The following is a 24,586-nucleotide window of genomic DNA, read 5'->3' on the forward strand; positions in this document are numbered from 1 at the left end:
GTACCTTTACTGTCGCCCTGGACGTTCGTCCGGAAAGTCAAACAATGCGACGTGCAGATTTCGCTTTATTTACCTCTGAGTTCACAAATGTTGGACTGAGGTAAAGAACAAATAAAGGAAGGAAGTTGATGAAAAAATATATAAAGAATGAAAAAAAAAATCATCACATGAAAATAAATAAATATGTAAAAAAAAAAAAAAATGTGTAGAAAATAAGAAAATGTTAAGAGGAAAAAATAAAGATTCAGTATTCGACATGCAAAGCACGCGTTGTCATTTGCTCCCATCTTCTATACGGATCGGGTTAACGCTCATTCTTTACTTGTTGGGTTGAAGAAAGAGAGGTCCTTTGAGTATATAAATACATTGAAGATTCTGCAGCTTTGGACCGCTTAGAAAAATTATTCAACAGTCTATACACAACTACTGTATATATTATTATGACTATTATTATTATTGTTGTTTTATTTTTTATAATATTTTATTTTTGTTGTTGTTGTTGTTGTTGTTGTTGCTAGTACCTATGGGTCACGAAGATGTGTGTGCGCGCGCGAGCGTTTTTCTACTTGTTCTTCCTGCTCAGAATCTTTACTCATCCCGCACTGTAAAAGAATGACAGACCCAAATACGTGGACTTGCATGGAAATGCATTTTGCCTCGTTACACGTGAATAAATTCACCTTTGTTTGGTTACAACAGACTACACTGAATCAATTGACTTTATTCAGATTCATGATGATAAATTTAATGATATTGCATTTTGATTTAACCTTCAATAACAAGTATCTATAAGTAAAAAATAAAAAACCTCCAACTAAACGATCAAGGCAAGTAACTATAAGTACAAGTTAAGTAATTGTTCTAATTGCAAAAATAAGAAATTAAAAATATAATTAAAAAAAAAAAACATCCAGCTAATTGCAATGAAAAATATAAATGCAACATTCTTGAATTGAGACCACTGCGTGAAGACTTTATTTTATGTATAACTATATAATTTTTGTACATGTAAGCATAGAATTGAGATCACGAAGAGGTCATCACGGTAATTCTTCACACTGGAACGCAGGCAATCGTTTTCTTGTGAATTGATATTCTTGTTATTTATATATATTATTTTTAATTCTTTTTTTTTTTTTTTTTTTTAAATTCTTTATTTTGTCATTTGCCGACTTTTCCGTTCGCATTCTCACGAACAAATAAACTAACCTCTTAAACCAAAGAAACATTTAAATATATATTTATTTTTTTTATTTGATAAAAGTCTTGTATATTAAAGTATTTTTTGTAACAACTAAAAAATTCTCTTGGTGGGTTCTCAAGGAGACCATTATAAAAACAACAAACAAGCCACAAAACAATGCAATTTGTAGTCATTGAAGGTGGTCTTCTCAACAAAGTTTTGAAAAAAAAAAAAAAGGGGTGTAATTCCAAAGAAGAGAAAGACAACATAAGCATCACCACCAAGTATATCAACACAGCAAATAACAACACCAGTAGAACCAACTGTCTCACGAAATAATGCCAAGGGATAGTGCGAGAAATACTATACACGCGCGCTTGCACAACCCTCTACTCGTTTCATGTGCTGCTGCTGCTGCTACCAACATTGATGTAACTTTGTTTTTTTTTTTTTCAAATTTTTATTCTATAATATACATACACTCATGTTTGGTTATTCTCGTTTTCTACCGTTTCGTTTACACTTGGAATTCATTGGATTCCTTTTTTGTTTCTCTTTCCACTCATTGAAATAATATAAATAAACATTTAGCCAATGTTAATCTTGAGCACAATGGCCTTGAGACATTGAACGACTTCCAAATAAACGTGGGAAATATCCTTGAAATTTATTTGGAAAAAAATTAAATAACATTGAGCGCATATATATTTTGATGATGATGACTTAGTTTGGTTATACCAGAAGCACTCGAGAAAAAAGAGGAAAAAGAATTAATTCCATCCCTTTATTGGAAGTTTTTTAAATGTATATGCAACAATGTAAAGAAGTGAGACACACCCGTGAGTTGTTTTTGTAAACTATAAATCATCGCGTGCCACCTATGTGCTTGCACAATGCTGGACTAATCTTCCATCACGCACGCACGATATAACTACACCCGCATGGCGTCTTGTGATTTACCACCCTGCGGCTAACCTCTATTATGTATGGCACACAGTTGAAACTGTTAAGACTGTTGAGAATATAACGTGTGCACCTTGCACTAACTTTTTACTGGTAAATAGTTTTTTCTCTTATTTTTTTTTTGTTTGCTATATCGTATTTTACAATGTGAATTTTCTATACTATATAATACGCATACCAATATAGTATTGTAAAGATAAAAACATTGAAGGCTATAGAATTTAAAGTTGAAAAAAAAAAAAAATATTAAATTTGTATTGAGCATAGACAGAGGAATGAAATTTAGGGGTAAGGAAGTACAACGACACTTAAGAATCACAAGTGTGTATAGAAATTTGTTGTTTGATATCAGTGTTTACTGCACGTTTGTTCCAATCAGGGAAAAATTTCAATGTGACTAGAATGAATGGAGCAATAAAAGACACTCTGATAAGATTTTCAAAGTCTTTACGAAGTCTTGCACACATTTTCAACACGTCGCAACTTAACTGCTGTAACATTATAACGGCTAACAAGAATAACAAATGCTAGATGATGGCTAAAGAAGATCTCTATATACAGTGAATGCGCTGATTAATGATATACCGATTTTAGTTTGACTTTGTAAATGTTTAATATTATGTATTTTATTACTTTATTTAAGACGTTATAAAATTTGTAGCTATATGCTTATTTATTTCTTTTTTTTTTTCTCCATCTTATTTCATTTTTATTTATTATTTTTTTTTTCTTTTTTTTATATGAATTTGTCGCTCTACATGTTGCTTGATAATTTATGAAACTTAAATTTCAACAATAATTTACGAGTTCTTTTTTTTTTTTAAGTTGACTATCTGCGTATGTGTATAAATATTTTTTGGGTTCCCTTTTTGCAGTAAATAATGGTGGACAAAGGGCAGACTGTGTCCAGGAACGAGCGGAATTTGACTCTCTTGGTCTCGAAGGTATATTGGTAACGCCGTGATCTCATCGTTTCTTTTTTAATTTTTTTTTTCTTTTATGCAGGAAAAGAGAGAATAAAAAATAAAAATAAAAAACCCAGCAAAGAAGAAATAATTCAAATTAATTGCAATGATTCTGAGTTGAAACATGAAAAACAATTAATCAGTATGAATTTAGGTTATGTCCTGTTTGTGCAGTATAATACCACCAACAATAGAGGGATAAAATAATTTAGTATGGAAATGAGACTTTTTATAACAACACAACTAAATGTTCTCAGATAATTCACTTGTTATTTTTTACACTATTTTTTTTATCTATCTGTATATATACATAAATAAAAAGTAGTCTGATTAGTAAAACTACTATTCAACTAATTAGGAAGATCGTGTATTAGCCGTTGAAAAAAACGACGATAGAATCAGGTCTTCCACAATATACATAATGTCGAATCGACATTATGTATATATATCTACTGTGCACTTTGCTATACTAATCTTTGCTGAATAATTATGCAAAATTAATTACAAATAAACTTAACTATTCGTGCCATAATGGCCTTCATAGAATGACGTAAAAGAAACAGGAAAAATTAAAGTTAAAATTAAAAAAACAAATAAATATAAATATTAAAATATATTAAGACAAAGATTTTGAGTGTATTCTGATATTCAACATGCTCAGTTTGATGATGATGTTAATTAATATCTTTGACTCGACAGAAAGTAGTAAAGTTGTTTTGGATTAACATAAGCAAACTTTTCAAGCGAAGAGTTGTGTCTAGAAGTGTTAATTTTCTGCTAGGTCGCCCCCATTGAAATGTAGAAACGCAAAAAAAAAAAAATAATAATATAATGAAAAAATTTTTAGCAAAAAAATAAAATACAAAAATATAATTGCACAAACAGCACGAGGCTAAAATATTTTGCTTTCTATATTTTATCTCATTTATTTTAACGACGAATGTGAAAAAAAAAAAGTTAAAAAAACTTGTTCGTTTAGTAATAAATGCGTGTGACAATTTTTATTTTTTTGTATATATTTAATAGTCATATATTGTAATATTTAATAATCATATATTCCTAATGCGCAAGCTGAGAGCTTTGTAAATATAGACGCGCATTAGTACGCACCCGTTCCATTAATGAAATCAAAGCAAACCGGCATACACAAGTATGTAGGTGTGTCATCTTTCGTATTTAAACTCAACAACAAAGTCTGGAATTTTTTTAAGGTCTTGGTATAGTCTAGCTTTTAAGTACATATTGATAATTTCTAATAGAATTTTTTTTTTAATATTAAAAATAAAGATTTTATAATGTCGTTTTATTGACTAAACAATTTTGAAAATCTCATGTGATAATTTCATTAATTTATTAAGTCAAAAAAAATTTATTTAAACTACCCTTCGAATGAAAAAAAAAACCTGAATTTTTCTGATCATTTTTCGAAAATTTTTAAGTGAAGAAATCATTCGAAAAAAATTCAAAAGAAAAATCATTTCGTAAAAAAAAAAAGGGATATTATTAAATGCGTGTTACGCTGCTCTAAATAATATCCATTTATAATTTAAATAAAGATTAAAAATATAAAAAAAAAATAATAAATAAATAATATATAAAAATAAAAAAAATATATGAAAAACACAAAGAGAGTAATAAAAGCGAAGAACAACTCAGGTCTTTGTGGCTTTGACCCTAAAGTTCACAACACGCCTTTGCAACGTAAGGTAGCGCGAATTTATCGTTTTTCGAGAATGCTCTCTTGGCAAGCTTACAATGACAACGATGAACCGTATACCTAACTCAAAGACCCTTTTGGTCAAAATGTTTTCTCACTCGTGCAAAATAATAAAAAGTAAAAGGAAGCTTTTACAAATGAGAATAAAATGTATATTTATAAATGGTTTTTGTTGCACATATATATATATGAATGCATATTATATTGTCGAGAGAAACAGAGCGATGGCATATGAGTTTCGCGGTTATGCGCTTTGACCAGTGAAGAGAACTCAAAGCGCATAGTGACCTACGTATATATATAAAATATATTTTTCTATATATATTTATACCAAGACTTTCACCCATGTCTTGAGTCAACTTTACGCATACTTTTATAAATATATATATAGCACTTACCCATGGGTACTTGCAGCAAGTCTCCTTATTTATTTCCTGAAACAAACAAAAAATTCATTACATTAATTCATCGATTAAAGAAAAAAAAATCATTAGATTTCTATTTCTACTGTTTGTTAAAATGTCAAACTTTATATTAACCGTTTAATTATATTTTACATGTAGATATTTTGTTTTTTTTTTTGTAAAAATATCACGAGTATACACATCGATAACTGATAAACAAAAAAAAAATGAAATAAAATCATGTATATTTATTTATAAATAAAAATAAAATATTTAAAGAGCAAAAAAAAAAATAGCATATGGATGAAGATTGATGATTGTGAAAATGGTATAACCATACTGTTGCGGATTTTACGTAAATTGTAAAGTTGTTCTCGACGTATGGATGATCACCTCAAATGCATATTTATTTATTTATATATATAAAGTCTTTTCAAAGTGGTGAAAATGCACACTGTTGAGGATTAATTGAGATAAACTCGGCATGTGGTGCGGTGGTGTAGCCGTACAGAGTTCACAAGAAATATACAGCACAAGATTGATTGTTATTGATTAATGATCGGTATATAGCAGAATAGAAATGTTCAATACACTTGAGAGAAAAAAAAAAAAAAAATTATTTAAAAAACAAAAAAAAACAACAACAACTTATAATCATTTTGTAAATAAATGCGTACGTAGTAAGGGGTTTTCTAACGAGTCAATTTCTGTATATAACATATTATATATATTTTTTTTTTACATAAAAAAATATATATTGCATTAATTTTATCATGTATATATTTGTTGAATCGATTTGTATATTATACATGTGCTATTTCTATTGAAGTTGTAATGAAAATAATAATTTCAATCAATCGTCTGGTTTTTTTATTTTTTTCTTTATAATTATATTGATTTGTATTTTATTTAATATTTTTTTTCCATATAAAAATATTTATATTAGTTAATAATACATGATGAAGACACTTCCTAGATGTCTTCATATTTTATTTGAATTTTTTTTTTATAATAGCAATTATTATTGCTGATTTTCTTTGGTGTAATATATATTGAAAATATCAGACTGTTGATTTGAAAGTTTATTAATTAATCAAGTGTACAAAAGTGCATATAGTTTTGATAATTTTATTTTAATTTATATTAATGGGAAGATAATTTAAAAATAAGTAACGACAAATAGGTAAATGTTTGAAGGTAATTACTTGGTAAAATTGGTTGACAGGTGGGACTAATATTAAATTAAAAAATAAAACTTGGATGGAGAATGTTCGCAGGCAAATTTGTATATACCAAAGCGAGAATATATACTTGAGCTGTAAATGTAAAGTTGGTCCGAAGAAATATCTCAGAGTGCAGCAGGAAGAGTGCACATTTATAGTTACATATGAGCTGAGAAGTGAAATAAACTGAGAGGGAGAGCAATAAAAAGGATGGCGCAAAAATAATGAGTGGTGGTGGAGATGTATCTGGAACCGAAAGAGGTAAAAAAACAAAAAAAAAAAAAAAAACATACCTCCCTTTCTCTGATTTATGCCACGTGCTTTATGAGCAGTGCATCTTACTGACTTGAGTTAAATTTTTTTTTGTCCTTCAAACAAAACCATTTTGCAATATATGTCATGAGACACAATTTTATTTTCCAATTTACTTGTTTTTTTAATTTTTTTATTTATATTTTTTCTGGATTTGATGCATGCTTGTCTAAATTCAACAGAGAAAGTTCAATATACTATAAAGCTTTCTTAATTTTTTTTTCTCCTGTTATTTTCATATAGGTATATCTTTAATATTAGTTTTCCAATTTTATATATTTATATATGATGAATATCTTGTGAGTAATAATATTGAAAATTAAAAAAAAACAACTAACGTTAAAATGATGTGCAAATGAGGAGATAAATACCGAGTAAAATGAGGGGACAAAAGATCAAGTAAAATTGCATTATGTTCAATTAATAAACACTGCTAGAATCAACATGCTTACAATCTCATTTTTCATTTTTAATTTATACTTAATTACATTATTATAATTTAATTTATAATTAAAAAAAAAAAAATAAATAGGTATATATATTGTGAAACAATACAGTGTGTTAAAAAGAAAGTTGTTTGACTTTAAATATCGCTGATATTGGGTACAGTTCACACGGATCGATGGAATAGATATGAACCGGAAAGAAGTTAAAAAAATAAAAAATAAAAAAACACCAGCAACAAAATGTGTATATATAGATAAAAAAAAAGGGGGATGGAACGAGAATAAATACGAAAAAATGAGAGAAAAAGCATAGAGCAAAAGGATAAGAGGTGAGTTTCATGTATATATATGAACATCGTGCGGTCGACACCTTCTTGCTCTTGTTTGCCACCGACTGCGTGTAATTTCTTAGCAAAAGCGTTAATGAGGGGCTTGGCTTGGGACGGTAGATCACCCGGGGGCTTCGAAAACCTTTGCAAAGAGTACCCACAAAAGAATAAAATTTATTTTATATATATATACCATGTATGTGTTATTTTTATGTACATATATATGCTTGCATGCATTTATCCACATATATGCAGTTGTTTGGTTGTTTGGTTGTTTCGTGTATAAGAAGAACACTTATATTCCCCGAAGCTTATATACCACTTATATACATCTTTTTTGCATCTCTTTGCTTTTTTTTCCTTAACTCAGTATAGCTCGCTTTTGCCCTCATCTTTGGTTTCTTTGCCTTAAGGTAATGCTACCGTGTACCTGAATTCCGATCTACGCCAAGATACCAAAGAGTCTCTGACAACAGCATCTAGATGCCGCTAAAATTCAGAATATAATCAAGCTTATTTATTTTTTTTTTCATTTTTTTATTCATCTCCACCTTATTTTCTCTCTGTACATGTACTTTTGTTTTTGTTTTTTGTTTTTAATTCAATTTATGAGAAAATAAGGCAAAATAATGATCTTAAAAAACGACAAATTATTGTAATAATGAAAATAATATAAACTTTATTATATTTATTTTTTTACACAATCATGATATGAAAAGTTTCACTCACATAACGTCACTCTATAATATGAGCTGAATCTCATAGCGACGACATTGGACAGCAGGGGGTCAGCATGTTACACGTCTGTATGTCAGTCATTTCGATGTTTGTAACACGACAACATACCATGTGCACGCTTGATCTTAAAATATCTACGTTAAGAATGACGATGCCAAGATTTTCGAATTGTTAAACATATACACCACCATTCTCAGTATGTTTATAATTTTTTTTTATTGTTTTTATTATTATTATTATGCGTGGGTTGTTCTAGATTGATCAAGTACTTGCTTTATTTTTCTCACGATGTCATATCTCTCCGTGTATTTGTATATGATAAATGAAAATTATTAATTATTTTTTTTCATCACTGTTTAACCCTGTTTAACAGTTTAACATAATTATACAACACTTATCAATTTCATATCATCATATTGTATTTATAAAGAATCAATTTTCTCATCTCTCTTGTATATTTTTTTCATTCATGTTTTTAAATTTATTTATTTTTTTTTTTCATATAAGTATATCTCACTCTTTTTGTTTTTAATTTGTAAAACCTGACCATGTTCAAAAATATTTATTTATACAGACGCACGAATAAAAGGATAAAGAAGGAGAGAACGTGTTCTGACAACGTCATGTCTGTTCGCCCTGAGACATAATCTTATTAAACGGCTATTAGCTGCTCGCCGAGGCTCGTCAACATTTAGACGTCTGGCAGACGTATTACATTCGATGTCTACTTTTTTTATTTATTTATTTATTTATGTATTTTTTTATATGTTGCATGATTTTACTCAACGCGCGGGCGTATTTGTTGCAAGTTAAATATAAATTTTAAACATCCATATTTGTATATCAAAAATTTCTTTTATTTTTTCATGATAATTAGGCTGATTTATAATTATTAGAATTGACAGAATAAAATATATATAAATTTAAACATTTTTTTATAATATTGTCAGACACATGCTGCTAAATGTCGAAAAATTTAAAAATAAAATTCATAAATTTATTGGTTTAAATGGTATTAAAATTGGGGAGGTCTTTTATGAAGTTGCATATTTTTTTTTTATTCATATATACTCATTAATCGATCGTGATGTGACACTGTATATTTTATACATAAATGGGAATTTCAATTTTGCATATTTCATATTTGCATAGACGTAACTCGGCGTGATCCAGCAAAAGTCTTAAATCTCACATACAAAAGAATGACAATATATCATGTTAATAAAAAAAAATAAAAACAATAAAATAAATTTATAAAAAAAAGCAGGCAAATTTGTATAGATGACTTCTGAAATTTTTATATTTTTCTCTTAACATTTATAAATATATATTATTTGCTTTTTTTTATATTTTAATATTTATTTTTATCTTTTTCATTCAGTGGTTTCATTGGGGCCCACCCAAGAATTTATGCTCTCGCAAATAATCGAGAATCGCCACTGCGCGACTTTCAGCACGTTCATATAACCGATGAAACCCCACTCAGAACAGATATTTAAAAAATATTTAAAAAAAATAAATAAATGAATAAATAAATTGATGATGCCAAGCCGGCATATACACAACGTGTATATAAACACATTGGGGTTATGTCCCCGACATACAAAAAACTGGTGAACGAACTTTTTATGAGGGTAAGTTTGACTCTTTACGATCCAACAAAATGGTTTTAATCTTTTTCTTTGCCTTATTCTTATATTCAATAAATTTTATCCCGATCACCTTTTAACCAAAGATATACCTATACCCTGATGCAGCTTGTATTAAAAAAAAAAATTAAAAATATTAATAAATAAACCATATAAACTATAATATTTGAATACAAACACAAATTGGCTTTTTGTAATGCGTCGTTTCCATAAACTTAAAATATATATTGTAATTTGTCAGCATATGAAAAATAATAAAAATATATATTTCTTAAGAAAATATAGTTAATGTCATTTTTGATGCCCATACGGATCACGATCTTGGAAGACAGCACGCATCGTAATCACATTACAAGAAATATATATATTTTTATTTATTTTTTATTTTAAACATCAGTTGGCTATTAATTTTACCAACACAAATTCATATACATATAAATGAAAATGTATACATGTATATGAGACCCTCTGAAGTTGTGCGCATGGACTCCACCTTGCCCTCTAAATACAAACTCATATTATAGGGCCCTTTTTCTCTTACAATTTCTCGCATCGTCTCACTTACTTTGGCGTTTGCATGGTACTAAGACGTTGTGTCGGTGTGCGGGTGTGGCGAATACGTGCTGGGGTCGAGGGTCGAACCTCAACAGACCCCTTCAAGTATATTCTCCCTATATATTTTTTTTTTGTTATTTTATTTTTATTATTCTCATCTTTAAAATCCCTTCTTCTTTCTTGATTTTGCAACCGCCCTCTCAACATCGACTGCACACATATACTCTTTTGCGCAAACGCACGCAATACAGCTAGATTCAACGAGAGATATATATTTCTTGTGCTTTCAAAGGGAAAAAAAAAAAAGAAACAACTAAAAAACGCACATTGAATGAGAAGCAAAGAGGCTATTGAGAGAGGGTAAAGGGAGATAGCAGGGTGGTTAAAAATAAAATTAAAAAAAAAAAAAGCAATATATGCTGGCTTTACCTCCCTTCCTCCCTTTCTCCCTCTTTATATATATATATTTTTCTTCCTACCAATTTTCCCAACGCCTGTGATATACCTACATCTACAAACCAACACACACACAAACTCATATTATATTGGTATAGTTGTAATGCACATGTGCTGACCATCAGACCTCCACCATGAACGTTACTTTTTCGCGGCATAAGACCCGATGAGGCCCGTTTGCACCAACGAAGAACGGGTCCATAGGCGTGGGAGAGTTCATTGAGTAGAGATAGTATCAGTGATTTTATTTCAAGGCGGATATGCCCCCTTGCCGAGTTAAAAGAGAGAGAAGGAGAGAAAAAAATTAGATAAATAATAAAGAAAGACTGACCAACGGGATATAATATATACTTGATTGTAGTCGTAGCTGTGTATGTGTATATATGTATTTAAACTTTGAGGTAAATGCAGCAATGTTTCCATCCTTTATTCATTCATTTGAATTTAATTGTATTTTTTGATTGATAAATATTTTTTTTTTTTTTCATTTTTTTATTCTTCATATATGTTAATCAGATCGAAATACCCAAGATAATAATAAATAAAGAAAAAAAATAAATTAATATATGGGTTTGTGCATGAGTGTATGTTTATTTGATTTATTATTATCAGTAAATCGTGTAGATTTGTATGTTGGTATATTACATTCAGTGTATAATATATATTACGATGAACAGTAGCCAATGTGAAATGACTTTGTGATAACTTTCAATATACAAAATATATACTCACTGAAAAAAAAATAAATAAATAAAAAGGGTAAAAGAAAATGGAGCTTTTATTTTCATTATTTACAAATCAACTCGACTGGCTACTATCCTACACTCTTTCGCATTGGACCATTATTATAATCATCATCATTATTTTACAGTATAAATGTTTCAAGTCGATTACGCATCCATAACCAGCAATTTTTTTTATACTATAATTTATAATAAATTCAAATGAATATATAAAAAATATACAAAAAAAAAAATTAGCCAATATCAATTCGTTCTCTGTCGAATATACGCGCATGATAATTTTTAATTTTTTTTTTTTTTCATCTCATTTGTCCTTTAATTTATTTGAATATAATTTTGAAAAGGAAACGATGATTATTAGTGTGTATGAATATGTATACAAGATGACGTTGTAATATAAGAGGAAGAAAAATAATAAAAAAATTGATAAAATAAAATTAAAAAAAAGGTGTTTGAAGATCAACGGCACCAGATCAACGACACTGATGGTCAATCTTGTAATTACTTGTACAATTAGGTAGGTGTATATTAATCAATATTAAATTAATTTTTGAGTTCATTAAAAAATCTTATTAAAAAAATTAATTTAAAAATTGAATCGAGCTAAAAATTGATGTATATTTTTGTGGGAAATATATATTTAGGTATATAGTATAATTAACTAATTTTTTTCATTTTTAAATTTCATTGATGATTGCATATATACGTGAAAAAAATATTTAAGAGAAAAAAAAAAAAGAAAAAAAGTGTGTGTCACTGCGTTCACTAATTGGACTGCATTCCATTTGTGACTCGTTTTTCTTAACATACATTTATATATACCTGAATTCGTGTATATATATAAAAATTTTTACCGGAATTTTCATTAGCGCGAGAGACTTTGTCGTGACGGAAGACAGTAGAAAGCAGTCAAGAAAAGTGTGGCTAGATTCATTCGTATATAAATATATAAACCATCCCAGGGTATATCTTTATACACAAGACATAGATAACGTTGCGTTGTTGAAACCCATGAAATTCCATTCGAGGTTCTCTTTATTTTTAAATCCTTCCTCACTTTACGAATATCTTGATCACATAATTTTCATTGAAATGTTATTCTTGAAGAGAATTTTTTTATATTTTTATTTTTAAAAAATACATCTATGAATTATATATTATCAGGAAAAAACATTTTTATATTTCTAAATTACATTTTTAATAATTAAAACAAAGCTCGACTGATTTTGAAATTTTATTTTTAAATATTTACGATATTTTTATTTATTTATCGCAAATTTTATATATAGAAAAATCATTTTTCCAATATTTTTTTATATTCATACGCGTGTATACATGTGCAGCATCGAACTGGCTCTCGATCGAAATGGTGATCGGTTGATCGAGGTCCTTTGAATCATTTGATGCCGAGGGCGAAAGCACCACAGTATGCCGATCAGGCTAATTGTGTGATATTGTGCATCAACAATGCTTTAATGAAGCATTGTCCCATTCAAAAATAAAAAAATAAATAAATAATAATAAAAAAATAACAGAAAAAAAACTTGGCAAAGATCGTGAGACTCTTTCAGTCTTGTCAACTATTTTTTTTTTCATCAATACTATTTGGTTTGATGATTTATATTAAATAAATAATAGAAAATTAAATTATATATTATATACAGTAGGAAAATATGTCAACAAGTTTCCAAAGAAAATAAAAATAAAATAACGTTTAGATTATAAATGTGTTGAAATAAGTGAAATGTCTGATTCATATAGAAAAATAAATTTAAGGTTGAAGGATTAAGGCATGTTGTTGTTGAGTATGTTTGAGTATTTTGTTTCTGGTTGAGTTAAAATGAAGAGTGAACATAGTAATATATTTCTTGTTTGTATATATAGGTATATACATATAATATAAAATATGAGAAAGAGTGAGGATAGCAAGGGCAAAAGTGGCGCCCGCTTCGCCGACGGGCCATCAGATAAGAACCTCGTGTTTGCCTAACCTATCACCTTATTTCTTACGATCCGCATCCGAGGATGCGCCCTGAACAAGAGGTGGGTGCTCCTGCAATCGTCGTGCATGACGGACAGGTCCTCGTGATCGTTTAAAAGCTTTTGTTCTTTATTCACAAAGTTAACCTATACCTGTCTATCTTTACCTCATCCATACAATAATAATTTAATACACACACATACATATTAGAAATTCAAACACACACAGAACACGCATACTTGATTTTTTTTTTCTTTTTTTTTTTAGACCCCATTTTATCATTATCCTCTACTTTGATCCGTGAATCGCGATTCTCGTTAATTGCCTCTTTGATGTATTTATATTTTCTCAGTAATGAGTGCACAATTTATTATTATTATTTTATTTTTTTTTATATATAGATATGAGCATAAAGATATGTACAAGTATGGATATAATGATAAAATGCATGATTTTGCTGAACTCCTTGAAGTCAACAGAGTGTCGATCATAATTTCCTTGCATGTTTTATACTGTATGTATGTATATAGACAACACTGTACTGTACTGAATAAATGAACGCATGGGCCCACGCATCACATTTACCTCACATCGCTTATGAAGACATAAATCAAATGCGCTTTGGTGAAGAGTCGTTGTGCAAAGATGCTCGCAATTACATATACTTGTGAGCATATAACGTAATAGTGTATGAATATATACGTTGTGGTTTATAAAGGGCTCGTTATAAATCAAAAAAATAGAAAAAATAAAAATGTGTGGGAGTTGTGCCAATTTGCCAGTAATTTAGGCCACCCTATACTACGATTATTTATATATATATATATGTTTTCACAATTAAAAATGATAAGAAACAAATCTAACGATGTATATAATTTATTTATTTATTTTAAACTAAATTTGTTAATTTATATTTGTACGGTTTTTTTAATTTTATTTTTAGAATTTTGGTATGATTTGTAGACAACCTATATGGAACTGAAGTTAGCAGCAAAAAAGCCAGAGGCCAGGGACGAATAGGAGCTTGAAATTCGATTTTAATAGAGTTTTAGAAAAATCATTTTTTTAAAGTTACATAAAGGACCGATTATATAAAAATATCAACCGGAGAGGGTTAAGGGATGAATAAAGATAATGTGGAATTTTTTTTGTAATTTTCTACGCGATCGGTAAGGGGTAGATTGGGGTAGATTTGGACTTGAAATCTTTTTTCTCTATAATCTACTTGTTACCGATCGCGTAGAAAATTATTTTTAAAAATTCCACGCATTATCTTTATTTATCTCTTAACCTTCTCCCGTTGGAATTTTTATATAATCGGCCCTTTATCCTAGTTAAAAAAATTTAATCTGTAAAACTCTATAGAAAAACAAATTTTAATTCACCGTTTTACCTTCCCTTTCTCCGTCGATTTATCGCAAATATTACGTATTATTACTATTTCGACAATAATCTATCAACCTATGCCTTTATATTGCAATTTAATTGAGTTCGAAAAAAATTTCATGCTAGGAGCCCAGAGACTCCTGTTCGTTTCTGGCCTCTGGCTCTTTTGCAGCTAATTTTGCCGCTAACTTCAGCTCCATACAGATATTTATTTTTAAAAATATATTAAAATATACATGATTCTCTGTGTCATTGTCAATGTTTACTTTTTTACTCATTCTCTGTACTAGCCTTCGGCTGGTCAATTTCAAAAAAGACAGTCAACGTTTGCTCTGCAATTATGTAACCCTGTCAAACTGTTTCACCAAACAGAGAAAAAAAAAATAAATAAACGCGGCGTTCACACGACAATATTACCAGTATCCTCATATTGCCAACTCAAATATATACAAAATATAAAGATTTATTGCGAGTCGCACAGACAGCCAAGAAATCATGAAAAATCAAGAAACAAAAAAAAAAAAGGGGTCGGCAGACACGTTACAGATCTCCTCACCCACAAGAATACGAATATATATTTTTAGTCTGTTTGACTATCTCACGATCCATACCTTTGGCACTTTGAATGTACTTTTAAAAAATAAAATAAAAAAGTAATTTTATTATTTTTATTTTGTTCATCCTTTTCCTCCTCCTCCTCCTTATTATATATATATTTATTATTGTTAACGAGATATTACATTGAGAGTGAAAATTGCGAGGGTCGTGGTGGCGTTGTGCACATTATATACAATATATAAATATAAATAAATAATATAATAAATATGCGTGTTGTTTGGCAATAAATTATGAGTGTGCAAAGAGTATATTTTGTTGCTGAATAAATTTAACATTCAGGCATGCTGAAGGATTGAAAATTAAATGGGACTGATGTGTTTGTGCTTTTTTTTTATTTTAATTTTATTTTTTGATAAAACAAAAATTGTCTTATTATTCATCTTGTTATGTGGAGCTATTTTTATGAGGGTCAAAGGTGGCATGACGGGAGGTCTCTCACAAAGTATATTGACCATCTGACTATGATCATTGATCTGATACGTATTGGCTCCAAAAAGAAATGAAATAAGTACAAAAAAAAAATCGACTCAGCATCAAAAATATACTGCCCAAGGATAAATTATATACATAGGTTTATTATGTGGCTTAAATTTTGCAACCCCATTTTATTTTTAATTTTTGTTTTTTAATTTTTAAAGACACCCATGGCATATAGCACACCAAAATATGATGCCAATATCATAAATCCTTCTATAGTGTTAATATGTTCGCACACTATCCTTCGTTTGTCTGGCATGTATTTTAAATATTTAAATATATTTTTTTTTCTTTCATTTATTAAAAAAAATAATAGTAATAATTTATTTACGTGCCTATATATATATTTTTTTTTTTTCTTACTTCTATATTTATTTTTAAATTATGATTTTTTTTATTTTAAATACAGCAAATAAGTTCTAATTCAATGTCAAATATTTATAAACAAAAGACATACATTTGTTATTTATACAACGTATATAGATATGTATACAAAATATTATATACACCGACACATATTGTGAGAGATTATTGAGTTTGGTTGAAGAGAAGAAAAAAAATAAAAAATAAATAAATTGCAAGAAAATGTCAGGCGTGAATAAGTGGCATGCCGAATTGTAGATAGTGGCAGAAAACTTGATGGCAAAAGTATGGTTAAAAGAGGCCAGCTGCTGTGGTCGATGATGAAAACAGAATGATCCATACAAAACGAAAAAAAAAAAATAATGCAAAAGACAACAAGAGACCAAGAAAATACTTTATGTATATATTTTTATAAATATATATATGTATTTCCGTGAGAATACGGTCGCTCAACGTTAATGATGTATAGCTCTATTAGACGAGTTGCATATATCGTGCTTCTCCATTTGCCTATGGCTAAATTCTCATTGGCACTTTTCTACATATCTCAAATTTTCTCATAAACTCACAAATTGATATAATAATTCAAATTAAAATTAAACAGAGCAAAGAAAACAAAAATAATTATTTCATCGAATTCTCTGTGTATTTTTTTACAGAACACAACACGTTAACACCAACCAAAGAACAAAGACTGTTAAATAAAAAAAAATATATTTATAAGAAGAAAAAAAAATAAAACCACAAATTAAACAAACAAACTAGTAAATAAAATAACAAATCTGATTAAATGTCATTTGTGGCATTGTTATTTTACATATACAAATATCACAAATTGCATTCAGTGGTCATCTAAATGTCTATTTACACAATAATGAATATTATCAAATATATTAATCTAATAGCTGGATATATATAAAATTCATTTCAATATCTTCAAGTTTAATATTAAATCTAAAGTAACGAAAATACAAATCACTTATCCAACTCTCTATTTGGAATAATAAAAATAATAAATAACACTATAAAGAAAATTACAAGTAAATATGTTGACTGTAATGTTGACTCAATGTTATATACAACTATACAAACAGAGTCATGAATTTGTGGTTAAAATACTGATTCAAATAACCAAGGAAATATATAATATAATTTTTTTTTTAAAACAACAGTATAAAATGCATAATAATTTAAGCTTGAGAATAATTTTAGAGTCAAATACAAATTAATATTTATATTGTTTTTTTTTTAAATTTATAATAATTTTATTTTTCATACTATCTATTCTCGTGATGGTTGGATATAAATCAGAACGTTAGATGAATTATATTTACTAAAAAAAAAAAAATAGGTAGTAATAAAAATAATAATAAAATTAAATGAGATGAAAAAAAGAGAAAAAAAAAAAATCGTTTAACGTCAGAAAATAACAGCTAGATATACCTCCTGGAATTACCCTGTACTCTTGAAGATGCGTTGTGCCTTGAGGGCATTCTTTACAAGTATAAATATCTATCTATATATTTAATATATGAATACACATATAACGATGACTACAGGGCGGTAAAAAAAAAAAATATATACATGTGTGTTGAACATACAGGTGTACAATAAAGTTCCATGTGTCTAAAAACTATTTAAAATTCATTGGCAATAATCATCGTCACGTCACGCGTCAACCATTTCTATAGACATACTTCATCTATATAAAATTTTTTATTTTTAATATCAGTATGTATACAAACTTCTTCTTTGTTTTATTTATATTCTTTTTTTTTTTTTCATAATATATTTGACTTGAATTGCACTTGTACTCATGTCATATAATATATATAACAAACACCATTTGAGCTGTTAATATATATGTGTATGCGTCCAGTTGTGTTGTGTATATATCCTGCTTTGAAAATTTATATATATAGTATTTATATGTACAGTAATATATATTTGCAAGTGTATGTGTGTAACGAGCTTTAGAACAATTTTCAACCAACACAACAAATACAACAATTCATAGCGCGTCTAGTCTTGCCAATGGACAATTTCACTTCTAACGTGTGAAATTACTTGAGGCATTTATATTTACTATATGTGGACTTTTTACGAATGAGATATTATACTTGAACGTGCAGTTATAAACTTACAACGCATTGCGTGACGAATTATTCTTGTACTAAAATCGATTCTTCGATCCATATTGCAAGCGTGACCTTAGTTATTCTTCAATCTTCATACACACTTTCTATCGTGGGACAAATATATAAATTTTAAAACTGTCATGAATGAAAGATAAGATTTCATAAAATAATAAAAGGTCAATAATTAATAGTTAATAATCGTAATATAAAAAGGACAAACATCATCGGTCTTCCGGACATTTGATTGGTCATTGTTTTTTTCTCACTTGCTCTCATACGAATTTCTTTCTGTTTGCCTTTTTCTATTATTTTTTTATTTATTTCGTTAGCAACGAAAAAACAAAAAAAAAAGAGCGAGTAAACAAAATTTTTTTTGATATTTTTTTTTAAAATTGACATATTAAGCTAGAGCACAACTTAGCACAACTTTCTCAATAATCATCGGATCTCAATGCACTTGGGCTTAAAATTTTGTGCGAATTATGTGTTTTTTATGTGTGAAGAAATAAATTTGAAAGAAAATTTTTTTTTTATTTTTTACATTTTTTTTAAAAATAGACATATTAAGCTAGCACAACTTTTTTAATAATCATCGGATCTCAATGCAATTGGGCTGAAAATTTTGTGCGAATTACGTGTTTTTTATGTGTGAAGAAATAATTTAAAAACAAAATTTTTTAAAATATTTTTTACATTTTTTTAAAAAATTGACATATTAAGCTAGCACAACTTTCTCAATAATCATCGGATCTCAATGCACTTGGGCTCAAAATTTTGTGCGAATTATGTGTTTTTTATGTGTGAAGAAATAAATTTAAAAGAAAATTTTTTTTTTATTTTTTACATTTTTTTTTAAAATTGTTATATTAAGCTAGCACAACTTTTTTAATAATCATCGGATCTCAATGCACTTGGGCTCAAAATTTTGTGCGAATTATGTGTTTTTTATGTGTGAAAAAATAAATTTGAAAGAAAATTTTTTTTTTTATTATTTACATTTTTTCAAAAAATTGACATATTAAGCTAGCACAACTTTTTCAATAATCATTGGATCTCAATGCACTTGAGCTTATAATTTTGTGCGAATTATGTGTTTTTCATGTGTGAGGAAATAAATTTGAAAGAAAATTTTTTTTTCATTTTTTACATTTTTTTAAAAAATTGACATATTAAGCTAGCACAACTTTGTTAATAATCATGAGATCTTGATGCAATTGGGCTTAAAATTTTGTGCGAATTATGTGTTTTTTATGTGTGAAGAAATAAATTTGAAAGAAAATTTTTTTTTTATTTTTTACATTTTTTTTAAAAATTGTTATATTAAGCTAGCACAACTTTTTTAATAATCATCGGATCTCAATGCACTTGGGCTCAAAATTTTGCGCGAATTATGTGTTTTTTATGTGTGAAGAAATAAATTTGAAAGAAAATTTTTTTTTTTATTTTTTACATTTTTTCAAAAAATTGACATATTAAGCTAGCACAACTTTTTCAATAATCATCGGATCTCGATGCAATTGGGCTTAAAATTTTGTGCGAATTATGTGTTTTTTATGTGGGGAAATATAAATTTGAAAAAAAAAATTTTTCCCATTTTTTATATTTTTTTTTTAAATCAAGATATAAAGGTAGCACAACTTTTTTAGTAAACATTCAATCTTGATGTTATTAGACTAAAAATTACGTGTGAATTATGTGTGATTTATGTGTAAATGAATAAATTAAAAAAATTTTTCAATTTATTCATTCTTTTTTTTTTTTTTTATGATAATACTTGTGTTTATAAATCCAATGAACAATAAACCTTTCAGAAGGTATGGATACAGGCGCGCGTAGCGCGCCAATGTGCTCGTATTTATAAAAAAGAAAATATTAAAATAACAATTATTTTTTTGTTTTTGAATAGCCAACATTTGTTGATGATAATAATATAAAATAAAAGCTTTATTTTGTTTTATATAGGTATATATTTAAATTTATGAGGTAGAAGTTTAACAAGTTGGGAAAAATAAATTTTATATTTATACTGTATAGAAAAAATATTATATTGTTTTATATATATGAGTGTGTATTTGGTTATTGTGGAAGTTGCAAGATTGCAGCTACCAGATGTGCAATGTACTTGAGAAAAATAAGGTAGTATGAAATGTAATACCAGTAACGAGTACCTAATTCAAGTATACTTGGATAATAATTCTGGCAAAGTGCACTGTAAGTCGTTCAAGCTGGCCGTAATGGTGTTTATGGGCAATTCAAAATGTACGGATGGTGTCTTCCAACTATACCCAGCCAACATCCAACACACATATACGTAAATTTACAGCAAATATGAATTTTTTTTTTTTTTTTCTCTTCATTTTATTTAGCTGTTTTTTTTTTGTCCTTTGTTTATAAATGCAAAAGATATTCTCCAACATCAGAATTGTATATTTTTTTTTTTTGGAAACAATAAATACAAATATCCAGCGATTATCAGAAACTCAACGAGCACGCGTGTTTTTTTTTTTTTTTTAGATTATATATACACACACAAGTAGAGAAAAAAAAGAAGAAAAAAAAATGAGTATAAATGTAAGATATTGAGAAAAGAAGAGAGGCAAAAAGAGGGTCGTAAGTTCAAACTCAACGTGCATCTTTTTAACGCGATCTTTTACAGCAGTTGTCTCTCGTGTATGGTAGTCGAATAAAAAAAAAAAAACGAGCTGAGCAAAAATAAGAATAAGAAAATCGATAGTTTTGCAATATATTTTATGCTTACTGGCCAATTTTATACCAATAGTCTCTTTCTTATAACTATATTTATATTTAAAGATGCACGAAGTCAAGCTGATGGCTATACCATTTATTTCTTTTTTTGTATTATTATAATATATATATATTAATATATTATACTGAACGATTTCTTCAACATCCTATTGTGGTTATTTTATTATTTATTTTTAAATTTTTTGTTTAATTTGCCTTTATAGATGACAATTTGCGCAGTGGCAGAATATAAAACGAGTGTGCAAAAGTCTACATGATCAAGTGCCATTTTTTGTCATTAAATTTCTACATTTTTTTTTTTTCTTTCTTTATCTTTCTACGGTAGTATCATTATTATCATTATAGTCGCAATATAGCCAAGGGCAATGTCTCACGCCTTCAGCATTGGCAAAAAAAAAGCTTATTATTGTAGAAGGGATGTACGTTGTTTTAAAATTACTACTGGTGCTATGAAAATAATAATTTATTGGTTGGAATTTGTTATATTTATTTGGTGCACATTGATCAACAATTATGATTTTTATTTTTGCAATTTTTTCTTAAAGAAATATAATAGATAAACAATATTTTTTAAATGTAATATTATATTAAAAAATTAATTTTATTGCTTTTAAAATAAATGATCAATAATATGACTCGGTATTGTATTGCATGTGAGAAAAATTGTTTTTTTTTTTAAATTTTTTGTCGCCACAACAGCTTTAACGATATTGCTGCAAGTTGATTATCTCACCTGTCTAGCTCGGGGACTCTTTTACTCTCGGTCAGTTGCTGTAATGGCCAGTGGCTTGCCACACTACGATTACATTTCTTATTATTTCTTCTGGTCTTTTTTATACCGAGCTTTTTTTTTTTGTCTATTTTATACATGTATTTCTTGTTCTTTTACACACGTTTTTTAATGATTTTTTTATTTTTTCGTTGAATTATTATGTTCTAATGATCTGTACTGAGGTTAATTTCGTTCCTAATTGTTCATACTAGCGTTGTACAAATGACAGTCATTTGGTTCTTTTTTGTTTTTGTCAAAAAAAAAAAGAACATGACAGTGTGACTATTTTTTTCCCGACAAATGAATTTTCTTCTATCTATAAAAATTCCTTGTTCGATCTAAAAATTGTATCAAGTCTCGAATGAAGAAAAAACAAAAGAAAAATTTAATTATTTATTTTTAAATATGATAAATTGACATTGTTATATATTTAAAAAAAAAGGATAAAAGAATTTTTGCATCCGGAAATTTATATTGGTAGTATTAAATCTAAACAATTGGTGGTCTACCTCGATACTGATTTACAACTGTACTAATTTGTAGGCGGTTGCCATTAAACAATCCATAAATGCACCGCGCGTAAAACACTTTCTGGTGCATATCCACTGATGAAACAAGAGTAGTAGTATTACATATTGTATATCATTCTAGTGATAGTTTAATGTTGGAAGAAGCATGTAAAGGGGATGACTGAGCATTCACCATCATAAAAAAAAAAAAAAAAAAAAAATTAAAACACCAAAGGATTTCAAGGATATAGCTCACGCACACGGCGCCCGACCATTTTTATATTCATATTCAAATTTGTCTGCGAGTTTACGATCAGTTTTTCTTGTTGCTAGTTATACATAGATACTTGTGCAGAATAATTTTTTTTTTTCTTTGTTTTATTGTTTTGCATATTAAGCTTGTTTTTTTTTTTTATTTTTTCAATGCGCTATTATGATGCTTGGGTTGTAGAGAATCATCATACAGCTTTAAGCTCTGTGCGTGTCGTTAGCTTTAGCTATTTTATTATTTCTCATATGCGGTTTTTTTTTCATGTATCACAATAATACAACAAAACGATACAGCATACACAAACGAGTACGTACCAAGCCACTGTCTACACAGGGAAAAACTTCTTACTCGTGAATTATGACCCGTTATTTCCTGGAGTAGCTGTGTGACCGAGGATTAGTATGTGGTGGTAGTGAGAATTTTCAAACCAACGCTCACAACAAGTCAAATATAATCTATGTAGTAATATAATTGAATAATTTTTTTTATCTTTTTTTCAACATTTCTCTTATTCTTTTCGAAAGAATATAAGAGAAATAAAAATAATAAATAAAATAATAAATTTAACTAGCATATACACGGAAAAAAATTTATAGTTTTTATTACTATACTTATAGTAAATTCGGACAGCGACAAAAGTATGGTTGAATTTACTATACCGTATAGTTATAAAAACTATAAATACAATTTTGGTTACTATACCAGTATAGTAAGTATTACTATACTGGTATAGTATATACATGAAAAAATGTAAAAAAGTACAGTTACTATTACTATACTGTATCGTAAATATTACCATACTGTATGGTAAAAATTATTAGACTGTATTGTAATCATTATTATACTGGTACAGTTCTTTATTTATATGAATAAATTTATTTAATAAAAAAGAAAATTTTTACCAAATAAATCATTTGAATAAGTTGCTTAAAGAAAACAAAAAATAAATTTAAGGCAAGACATTCAAAAATATTTAATAAAATTTAAATTTATTTATAATAAACAATAAAAAAAAACTATAACGAATAATTACTCAGATTTGTAGTTTTCTTCAATTTTTCTTAGTTTTATTTATAATTTAGCTCAATTTATTATTTGATTACGTAAAAAATTACAAATGAATTTAGAATTCCGTGTCTCAAAAATTCAACAATATTATTTCATATAAAAACACTTTGTAAATAGGAGAAATTGTTCAAGTGGGCTGAATTAAATTGCAATAAAATATATTGGTCACATCGTAGTTTTGAAAGACATCGACTGAGTGATCATGACACTGATCAACATGTTGAAAATATAAATATACATATATAAAATCTGTTTCAATAAAAATTTATCAATATAGATACTGATAAATTAGAAGAGGATAGCTCTGATGAAAGATGTGCTGAAATCATTAGAAAATTTTCTATTTAGATTTAGATAAACAAGCAACCTTATTCGTTTCTAAATTATATAAATCTTTATGAATTACCACGAGTCAAAATTACTGAAATTATTATTGAAGTGAAAAATTATTAAAACTAGGAAGCTACTAATATTTGAAATCAGTTAACTAATGAAATATCAAAAACTGATTCTCTATGGAAAAAATTTAAAATTTATATATTTTTGGCGTATAT

The 24,586-nt window shown here is 27.8% G+C and overlaps 1 protein-coding gene across 1 annotated transcript in view; it reads right to left on the reverse strand.

The window, feature by feature from the left end:
- The window catches only part of LOC122847439 (casein kinase I-like), a 155,166-nt gene that overhangs the window by 38,484 nt on the left and 92,096 nt on the right, over nucleotides 1-24,586 (reverse strand). Inside the window, exon 10 of the transcript XR_006373366.1 lies at nucleotides 5,227-5,262. The gene's annotated coding sequence lies outside the window, so the exon portion shown is untranslated. The remainder of the gene's footprint in view (nucleotides 1-5,226; nucleotides 5,263-24,586) is intronic.

Source organism: Aphidius gifuensis, linkage group LG1, assembly GCF_014905175.1.
Source record: "Aphidius gifuensis isolate YNYX2018 linkage group LG1, ASM1490517v1, whole genome shotgun sequence".
NCBI classification, from domain to species: domain Eukaryota; kingdom Metazoa; phylum Arthropoda; class Insecta; order Hymenoptera; family Braconidae; genus Aphidius; species Aphidius gifuensis.